At 41.2% G+C, this 11,317-nt stretch overlaps 1 long non-coding RNA gene across 2 annotated transcripts; it reads left to right on the top strand.

The window, feature by feature from the left end:
* The first annotated feature begins 439 nt into the window (after window positions 1-439).
* LOC136494952 (uncharacterized) lies at window positions 440-3,847 on the top strand. 2 transcript variants are annotated; one of them, XR_010768752.1, is made up of 5 exons: window positions 440-956; window positions 2,135-2,241; window positions 2,511-2,621; window positions 2,982-3,062; window positions 3,534-3,847. It is a non-coding gene; the product is annotated as an uncharacterized lncRNA (long non-coding RNA). The 2 variants fall into 2 exon arrangements; XR_010768751.1 differs by lacking the exon at window positions 2,982-3,062.
* Window positions 3,848-11,317: the final 7,470 nt, after the last annotated feature.

Raw genomic sequence — 11,317 nt, forward strand, 5'->3', positions numbered from 1 at the left:
TCGCTAAAGAAAATGGGCCCCACGCTGAGCTCGCGTGCCCCACCTCTATCTAGCTCGCTCGTAAATTTCTCATATTTTAAAATTCAAATTATAAATTGCTCAAATCAACTCGGATGGAGGAATGACCAAAATAAAAGTTATAGATCTCGATGAGTTCTATAATTTTGTTATTAATAATTTTTTCAACTGAAACCAATTACTGCCCAAAAAATATGCCTTAATTCATCAAAAATAAAAAAATAATAACAAATAGTAAAGGGCTAAATAATCCTGCTCAACCTAAAGGCCCAAGGCCGAGCAACCTCATCTCCATCTTCACCGTGGGATGGAGCAAATTGATGGTGGAGATGAAAACCCAGATCACCTCTGAAAATTTCCCTCCTCTGATATGCGGCCACCCTCCCCCATTCTTCTCCTATAGGCACGGTAGCCACTAGCCCGTCCCCATGCTCCGACTCACTCGATAGGCTATAACAGGCGGCGGCGGTGCTCCAAGGTCGTCGCTCGCGTCAGTGACAGCGGCGGCGCTCCCGGTTCCGGCCCTCCACGGCTCGGCGGCTCCGCCAGTCCGTCCGCCACGGCTCTACTGCTGCCCACCGCCCGCCGCCCGCCTAGGCCTGGCCGGCTGGCCGCAGGCCACAGCTATCTGCGCTGCCTGGCCGTAGCTGATTGCATGGGCACGTGGCTGGCGGGGAGAACACGCTGCTCCGTGCCGGGAATGGCGGGTGGGTGCTCTACACGGCGGCCTCGGCCGGGGATGCGGCGTTCGTGCGGGAGCTACTAGAGAGGGACCCGCTACTCGTGTTCAGCAAGGGCGAGTAAAGCATCACGGACATGTTCTACGCAGCGGCCAGGGGCGGGAGCGCGGACATGTTCAGGCTGCTGCTCGACCACACCATGTCACCGAGGTGCTCGATGAATTGCTGGAACGGCGAAGGCAGTGCCGGGTGCTGCAGGTGAGGCATCTACGTTTGCTATTGCTTGCTCCACATCTGCTGAAATGCTTTCTTAACCGTTCTTGCTGTAAGCCTGCATCCTTACGTGAATGGTTATTATCAGTCGTATGTATGTGGATCAAAGAGATTCTTCTTTAGAATGTTTGCATGCTTTTCGGATTCTGATTTGCTTTTAGTTCTTCATGTTGAATGCTCAGTTTAGCAAGGATCTGCATACGGACTACAGAGGATGCATTTCATTAAAACCTTAGTTGGTTTGCTTTAGAACAAACTACTGTCCTTGTATTTTCCTCAGCTAGGTTGATATTGGAAAAGAAATTGTTCATCTAGAAATGCTGAGCGTCACCTAAAATCACTTTGTTACTTCAGCAATTCTGTAAAGATTTTTTTAATGGACAGACACAATTCTACTAATAAAGGAGCAACTAGTAGGTTAATGTGACAGTAATATAACTTTGCTACTTCACCCAACAAGTTTTATAGTTTAATGTGACAGTAATATAACTTCCAGATGGAGAATGTTCCTATATACTGTTGGCCAGCCTTTTTTATTTCATTTATGATACTGAGCCTAGTTATCAACCCATACAGTTCGTGATCATAAAGTGTAGGAAATCTAGTTTGACATAAAAAGTAGCTTTCTTTCCGATCAATATGTCCCTTTCCAATAATTTGAGAACAGAGTGAATATACTTCCTGTTGTTCCAATTTAGCTCGAAAACTTCACCAGAAAGCTCTAGTTTTTATATCCACGAACTTCTTGGTGATGCTATGCAGCCAAACTTTCTATCCACATCCTGTTGTTGATATGCAGACAACTTTGTTACTGTTTCTTGATGTGTCGGTTCAGGCTCTAATTTTGTTATCTATTGATATTAGATTCAGTGCGAACAGTATTTCCTGGAAGGTTTAAGAGCTGAATTTAAATGTATATCAGATCTGCCTTGCATTACTTGCACATCATTTAGCTGGCTTAAGTCCTAATATGTAATGTCATACATGTAACCATGATACACTTGTAATATATTTCCTGCACCCTGACTTTTGGGATTAATCTATAGATGCTCATCCCTGTTTGTGGTGTGGGAAAAATCATGCCCAAAAGTTTACTTGAACAAATATGTACTATTATACTTGCTTCTTGCTACAGCTAGTTACAACCATTTTGTGTTTAACAGGCAGCCCAGCTGTGAAGATATAATTCAGGGATTATTTATGGCATGTGTACAAAGAATGGATTATCTCTTGAAGAAGCATCAAGAATAGCAGACGCATTTTCGAACCGGTAAGTGTATATATTCCTTTTGGGCATTCACAGTTACTTAAAAACTTGCTACTTTTCACTGGGCCACTGAGAATATGCTTATCATGTTGTAATTATGCTAATTTCCAAAGTATCATATGCTGAGCATTACTAATGACACATTGTAAATATCAGTCTTTCTAAACAATCAATTGTTTCATTGTTGGTTCTTGTAAATATCAGTCAAGCATTGAATTTGTCTCAGTGCCTTGCTAAACAATCAATTGTTTCATTGTCGGTTCTTGTTGAAGGTCATTACACTGAGTGAGGACAACAGGATTCTTGATGAGGAGAACAAAAGGCTGTTGTGTTTACTGGAGGAAGAGTGACGAAATCTTCCTATACATCCACCACGTAATTTGGTAAACTTTGTTGTATGCTAAGATGAATGATTTTGTTGCAAATACATGCAAGTAGTCTAGCTTGAAGGATGGCAGCTTAGATGACTGGGCTCTTGATTCCGATACTGCAGATTAGCCATTTAATTTGAAAACACTGAACAAACATGGTTATCTTATATAATGCTGCTCTGTTTCTTTTTAAGAAAAAATACTGGTGGGCCCTTGTTCTTGATAATTTTATGCCATTCAAGTCAAGAAAGATAGGCTGAAGTTTGAGCATAGATTGATTCACTTCTAATTCATTACTAGTTTAATTAATCCCATGTTATGCAAGATCTATTTTGCATGAATAATTCATTACTGTTGTACATAATATTTCAGTACTTGAGCTGATAAGTTGTATTGCAACGAAAGAGAAGCTTGCACCCTAGGCCTGTTGCAGCCCAATCAGCTAATCCAACGGTCAGCTTCTGAATCTAAATTTGATCCTAAACACATAGCACCCGAGACCTGACTACCTTCTAGGAGAATTTAAACTGTGTTCGATGCATTCTTGCACTTAAGATGTCAATGTCTGACAGTGAAAAAAGTAACCAAGGTCATTCATTTTCACAGAGTGATCCCAAACTAATCTGAGTAGATAAATATCACTAGCAGAAAGCTAGGAACCAGCAAATAACATTTAACCCACTGCTGTAATATTACAGAAGCGATGATTTCATCTTGTTCCATCCTAACATGCTTGAGGTTTGTTGTTTATTCCTCATTGGTTGTAGTAGATGACTATTTAACTGCAGTAGGAGAAAAAACCTGTAATTTGGCTTGAGTTTCTAGAAAATGGTTGTCTACACTTGCTGATTACAAACTCAAACTATACAGTAGCTTTACATATTTTCTCCACTTGCCTAATTAAACGGTGGTTATATTTTTCAGGAAGTGATGGGCACTGATCTTTGGCTTGAGTTTCTGGAAAATGGTTCTCCACATAACCTGGTGGATGTGCTCTATTGTTGGCAAGCCATTGCTTTTGGTTTTTGAGTTCCTAGAAATGATTGTGTGCACAAACCTTAGTATGTTAAACACAAAATGCTAGTATTGCTTGCTGTGATGTGCATTCACGTAATCTTTTGGTGCCGGACTTCAGTACACAAACATATGGTGTGCAAGGCAGATTGTATGTTACATGTATTGACCTCCATGTGATGTATGTGTTTCTGTACCATTATTGGATGGACATTAAGCTTGAAAATGGGTTTGATATGTGCTAAATGTTTTCTAATTGTATTTATTTGTTTTGGTTGTATTTATAGTGTCCTGTTGAACAATTGAAAGCTCAGTGCTAACCTAGTTTATCAAGTGATCATGAGATAGGTAGCACATTTCAAGTGATGAAGCAAATAAAGACCATGACATGATGATGGTGATGCTATGGTGATGATCAACTGCTTGGACTTGAAAAGAAGAAAGATAAAAACAAAAGGCTCAAGGCAAAGGTATAAATGGTAGGAGCCATTTTGTTCTGGTGATTGAGACACTTAGTGAGTGTGATCACATTTAGGATCGATAGCCGTACTATTAAGAGGGGTGAAACTCGTATCGGAATATGGTTATCAAAGTGCCAATAGATGCTCTAACTCATTGCATATGCATTTAGGATCTAGTAGAGTGCTAACACTCTTGAAAATGTTTATGAAAATATGCTAACATATGTGCACAAGGTGATACACTTGGTGGTTGGCATATTTGAGCAAGGGTTAGGAACTTCATCAGTGGAGTGTTTGCTTATAGAGTGCGGATAGTCCGACGGTGCCACTGGCGCCCTAGACAGAAAAGACGAAGGTCACTGTAAGTGATCGGATACTGGTCTTGATAGGATCGGCGTGTCCGGTCAGGTGAAGCATGAAGACACTAGCGTCGGTCTCTGACTAGACGTTGGGTCACTTATTAACTGGACGCTAGAAGGTCGCGTCCGGTCCTGCTGACGTGGCAGTGCACAAGGGAGTCGCCGTGTGATCGGACGCTGGGTGTGTCCGGTCGAGCATGACCGGACACGTCCGGTCGTGAAAAGTCGTCTCTAGATGCTTACTGGAAACGACCGAACACTGGGGTTCAGCGTCCGGTCACTTTGAGCTGCTGCGTCCGGTCATCACATGACCGTTGAGATCGAGCGCTCAGTATTTGAAGAGAGGGGACACGTGGCACGCATCGCGTGACCGGACGCTGAGGTCTAGCATCTAGTCGATCTGACCGGAGCGTCTGGTCACCCCGTGTTGTGTCCAGTGAAAGGGTACAACGACTCTATTTCATGGGGGCTTCTATTTAAGCCCCATGACCGGCTCAAGCTCACTCTCTTGGTCATTTGCATTGACATAGAAACCTTGTGAGCTTAGCCAAAGCCCTCCCACTCATCTTCATCATAGATTCATCATCTTTGTGAGATTGGGAGTGAATCCAAGTGCATTGCTTGAGTGTTTGCATCTAGAGGCACTTGGTATTCGTGTTTCACTGTGAGATTTGCTTGTTACTCTTGGTGGTTGCCGCCACCTAGATGGCTTGGAGCAGCGAGGATCGTCGAGCGGAGGTTGGTGATTGTCTCCCACTCCGATCGCGGTGATTGTGAGGGGTTCTTGACCTTTCCGCGGTGGAGAGCCAAAAGGTACTTTAGTGGATTGCTCGTGGCTTGTGTGATCCTCATCTTGTGTTGGTTGTGTGGCACCCTATTGAGGGTTTGACGTGTGATGCCAATTAGCGCGTGAACCTCTAAGTGAGTGAATTGCCACAACGAGGAGTAGCTTGCCGGCAAGCAAGTAAACCTCGGTAAAAAATCATTGTGTTTATCATTTGATTCCGAGGTGATTGGTCTTCATTGATATTGATTCTTGTGTTTGATTGGTTCACTCCTCGACACGGCGGTATAACTATCTTGCTCTCTCTTTACATTACCGTAAACTAATTATCAAGCTCTTTAGTGTAGCTTGTTGTGAGAGCTTATTAGTTTAGTTAGTGTGACTCTTTAGTTAGTCTTTGAGAGCACACTAACTTAGTGTAGTGCCATAGCTATTGTGTGGTTAGAGAAAATAGAAACTAAAATTGTGGTAGGTGGCTTGTATTTTTAGTAGGCTAGCATAACACTTGCTTCGCCTCTTAATTATCTAACCGGTTTGTTAAGTATTGTTGTAGAAATTTTTATTAGGCTATTCACTCGCCCCTCTAGCCATTAGGACCTTTCAAGTGGTATCAGAGCCGAGGTCGCCGTGATTTGAGGCTTAACAACCTTTGGTGTAAAAATGGCTCAAATCAACAACACAAAGAAGCCACCCCAATTTGATGGCACAAATTACCCTTATTAGAAGTCAAAGATGACCACACATATCAAGTCAATCAATAGAAAGGTGTGGAAGGTGGTAGAAACCAAAATTGAGATAGGTGATCCGGACAATCCCACTGCGACCGAAGAAGTGCTTCTCCAAAACAATGACATTGCTCTAAGTGCTATTCATGATGCAATTGATGAGAGAACATTTGAGCAAATCAAGAATATTGAGATGGCTCATGAGGCTTGGAAGAAGTTGAAAGAATCATTTGAGGGCACTCAAGCCGTGAAGGGTGCAAAGGCATACATTCTCAAAGAGAAGTTTGCAAGCTTCAAGATGAAGGAGGATGAGAGTGTGCCGGAGATGTTCCATAGGCTTCAAGTGCTTATCAATGATCTCAAAGCACTTAGAGAAGAAGTGAAGGACAAGGACTTCTCTCACAAGTTCTTGAGATGCTTACCTTCAAGATTTAGCACATTGGTCACTATTCTAGTGAGAAGTGGTTTGGACACCATGACACCAAACCAAGTGTTGGGAGATATAATGACCGATGATACATATAGAGATGATGATGAGAAGGAAGAAAAGAAGGAGAAGAAAGATGAGAAGAAGAAGAGTGTAGCATTCAAGGCCACATCATCCAATGGCAAGGCAAAGCAAGAAACATCAAGTGAAGATGATGGCTCATGGAATGATGATGATGATGAGAAGATGGCTCTCTTTGTAAAGAAATTTGGCAAGTTCATGATGAAGAAGGGCTACCATGCTAGAAGAAAGAAGTCTTCATCCAAAAACAAAGAAGAATCAAGAAGGTGCTTCAAGTGTGGAAGCAAAGATCATCTTGTTGCTCAATGTCCATACAATAGCGACAATGATGATGACAACAAGAAGAACAAGAAGAAGGACAAGAAGGAAAAGAAAGAGAAGAAGGACAAGATGACCTTCAAGAAGAAGAAGAGTGGTTCATATGTGGTCACTTGGGATAGTGATGCTTCCTCAAGTGATGATGATGATAGTGATGATGACAAGACCACAAAGAAGAAGGCACTTGCAAGCATTGCTATCAATGAGAAGCCTTCTCTCTTCGACACTCCATCATGCTTCGTGGCTAAGGCCACTAAGGTACAAACTTGTGATGATGGAAGTGATGATGAGCATGATAATGAAAATGATAGTGATGATGATGAACCTACTAAAGATGAATTATATGACATGCTAGAAGATGCTAAAGAACACTTTGATATTAAGAGAAGGGAATGCAAGATCTTGAATAAGGAGGTAAAAGCCCTTAAACAAGCCCTTGATGAGCTCAAAGCAACTCATGAGAGGCTAGAGGAAGCCTATGAGAAGCTTAGCAAGGCTCACAAAAAGCTTGAAAAGGCTCATTCCTCTTTACTTGATGAGCAAAATAAAAAGGAGCATGTTGAAACTTGCAATATAGGCTTAACTTATGATATAATTGATGAATCATTATCTATGCCTATCATTGTTGCTTCCACTAACCCTTCTTGTAGTACTTCTACTTCCACCTCATCTAGTAGTGATGGTTTCACTTGTGATGCCTCACTAGTGGTTGAGAATGAGAACCTCAAGAAGGAGGTCAATAAGCTCACTCACACCTTGGCTAAGGCCTATGGTGGTGAGGACCGCTTGCTTATGTGCTTGGGTAGCCAAAGAGTTTCTCTCTACAAAGAGGGATTGGGCTATACCCCCAAGAAAGGTAAGGCGGCCTTTGCTCCTCACAAGACTAGTTTTATGAAGAACAATGGTTGGTTTTGCACTAGTTACAAGCAAGTTGGTCATAAAGAGCATGAATGCAAAAATAAGAGCAAAAATGCTAATGTATCCTCCATTAAAATTGATCTTTTATATGCTTACAAATGGTGTAAATGGTGTAAAGGCTAAGTTCATTGGTAAACCATGGATAGGCTCAAAGAAGAAAGCTATTTAGGTACCAAAGAGCTTAGTGACTAACCTTCGAGGACCCAAGCAAGCTTGGGTACCTAAAAAGAATTGATCTTTTTTTATAGATCAATTACAAAGCCGAAGGAAGGCATTGGGTTCTTGATAGTGGGTGCACTCAACACATGACCGGTGATGCAAAAATGTTCAACTCAATCAACACCAATGGCAATGATGGTTATGATAGTACCACATTTGGTGATAATGGCCAAGGCAAGGTCAAAGGACTTGGTAAGATTGCAATATCCAATGACATGAGCATATCCAATGTGTTGCTAGTAGAGAGCTTGAACTTCAATTTGTTATCCGTGGCTCAATTATGTGATCTTGGATTCAAATGCATATTTATGGTAGATGATGTAAAGATCATAAGTGTAGATGGCTCTAACTTGATCTTCAAAGGCTTTAGATATGAGAATCTATACTTGGTTGATTTCAATGCTAGTGAAGCTAAATTATCTACATGTTTGTTCACTAAATCTAGCATGGGTTGGTTATGACATAGAAGGCTTGGTCATGTTGGAATAAAACAATTGAATAGATTGGTTAAGCATGACTTGGTTAGAGGCTTGAAAGATGTTGTGTTTGAGAAGGATAAGCTTTGTAGCTCTTGTCAAGCTGGTAAACAAGTTGGAAATATCCATCCCAAGAAAAGCATGATGAGCACTAGTAAAGCATTTGAGTTATTGCACATGGATTTGTTTGGACCAACTCAATACACTAGCATTGGTGGAAATAAATATGGCTTTGTAATAGTGGATGATTACACTAGATACACTTAGGTATTCTTTCTAGTGGATAAAAATAATATGTTTGCAACATTCAAATTATTTGTCAAGGGTATTCACAATGAATTTGAAACAACCATCAAGAGAGTTAGAAGTGACAATGGTAGTGAGTTCAAGAACACTAGAATTGATGAGTTGTGTGATGAATTTGGAATTAGACATCAATTCTTGGCCAAGTATGTAACATCCCATCCCAGGGCTTAATAGGATTAATAGGATACTCATACCAACAAGTTGCAACTTCTTTTCTGAAAGCCCATCTCTAAAGAACTCTAAGGTTAAGCATGCTTGGCCTAGAGTAATTTCAAGATGGGTGACTGATCGGGAAATCTTTCTTGGGTGCGCACGAGTGAGGACAAAGTGCACAGAAAAGACTTGTGTGGGTCTGTGAGGGTAGTCTATGTCCTAAAAAAGCTGCCAGATGTAAGCGGGCCTGGCCTCATAGAGGCGGGACGTTATAGAATGGTATTAGAGCCGACTCTCGCGGTTTCACATGCACGTGTGTTGTAGTTGCGCAGGCATGGTGCGCATGGCTAGAGTGGTCCTAGAGTGGTCACACAGCATGACACATGCGCTAGTACTGGACACACGGATGTGGCCAAGAGGGGATGTTCCTGGCTTGAGATTGACCGACGAGGATGTCGGTCTCTTAAGGGGGTGAGAATGTAACATTCCGGCCCTGGGCTTAACACGATTAATAGAATACTCATACCAACAAGTTGCAACTTCTTTTCTGAAAGCCCATCTCTAAAGAACTCTGAGGTTAAGCGTGCTTGGCCTAGAGCAATTTCAAGATGGGTGACCGATCAGGAAATCTTTCCTAGGTGCGCACGAGTGAGGACAAATTGCACAGAAAAGACTTGTGTGGGTCTATGAGGGCAGTCTATGTCCTAGAAAAGCTGCCAAATGTAAGCGGGCCTATCCTCATAGAGGCAGGATGTTACAAAGTACACTCCACAATCAAATGACCTCGTTGAGAGAAAGAATAGAACACTTATTGATATGACAAGGTCTATGCTTAGTGAGTACAATGTGAGTCAATCCTTTTAGGCCGAAGCTATCAACATGGCTTGCTATTGTAGCAACCGCCTCTATTGTCATCAATTAAAAGAAAAGACACCATATGAGCTCTTGAATGGTAGAAAGCCCAACATTGCATATTTTTGGGTCTTTGGTTGCAAATGCTATATCTTAAAGAAATGCACTAGATTGGACAAGTTTGACAAGAAATGTGATGAAGGATTCCTACTTGGTTATTCCACTTCAAGCAAAGCATATAGAGTTTGGAATTTGGATAGTGGTACTCTTGAGGAAGTTCACGATGTTGAATTTGATGAAACCAAGGGTTCACAAGAAGATAATGAGAACTTGGAAGATGTTAGAGGCATTTAACTTTCAAATGCCATGAAGAATATGGATGTTGGTGAATTGAGGCCTAGGTAAGTGAATGATGATGAAGATGATCAAGTGCAAGTGCTCTCTAACTCAAATATGCAAAATGATACAACTCAAGCTAGTACTAGTGGGTCTCATAACAATGAACAAGATCAAGTGGCTAGTACATCATCTCAACCCAATGATCAAGTAAATGCAAGCAATCAAGTTCCAATGCTCCAACCAACCAATATTGCAAGGGATCATCCATTGGACACTATAATTGGTGATATTTCTAGAGGTGTACAAACAAGATCAAGATTGGCTTCATTTTGTAAACATTTCTTATTTGTGTCATCTATTGAACCAAAGAAGATAGATGAAGCATTAAAGGATATTGATTGGGTGAATGCTATGCATGAAGAATTGAATAACTTCACAAGAAATCAAGTATGGGAATTAGTAGAGAGACCAAAGGGACACAATGTGATTGGAACCAAATGGGTCTTTAGAAACAAGCAAGATTAAGATGGGATAGTAGTAAGGAACAAAGCAAGATTGGTAGCACAAGGATATACTCAAGTTGAAGGTCTTGACTTTAGAGAAACATATGCTCCGGTTGCTAGATTGGAAGCAATTAGAATCTTGCTAGCCTATGCTTGTGCCCACAACATCAAACTCTATCAAATGGATGTCAATAGTGCATTTCTCAATGGTTACATCAATGAAGAAGTATATGTTGAGCAACCTCCTAGTTTTGAAGATGACAAGAAGCCTGACCATGTGTACAAGTTGAAGAAGGCATTGTATGGCTTGAAACAAGCACCTAGAGCACGGTATGAGAGATTGAGGGACTTCCTACTCTCTAAAGGCTTCATAATGGGCAAGGTTGACACCACTCTTTTCATCAAGAAGATTGGGAAAGATTTATTTGTATTGTAAATCTATATTGATGACATCATATTTGGATCAACCAATCAAGACTTTTGTGATGAGTTTGGAAAAATGATGGCTAATGAGTTTGAGATGTCCATGATTGGAGAGTTGAGTTACTTCCTTGGTCTTCAAATCAAGCAATTGAAGCTTGGAACATTTGTGAGTCAAGGCAAGTATATCAAGGACATGATCAAAAAGTTTGGCATGAGTGATAGCAAAGTCATTAGCACACCAATGGGAACAAATGGCAACTTGGATAGTGATGCAAGTGGAAATATGGTGGATCAAAAATTGTATCGGTCTATGATTGGAAGCCTACTCTATGTGACCGCATCAAGGCTGG

Source organism: Miscanthus floridulus, chromosome 11, assembly GCF_019320115.1.
Source record: "Miscanthus floridulus cultivar M001 chromosome 11, ASM1932011v1, whole genome shotgun sequence".
Taxonomy (NCBI): Eukaryota; Viridiplantae; Streptophyta; class Magnoliopsida; order Poales; family Poaceae; genus Miscanthus; species Miscanthus floridulus.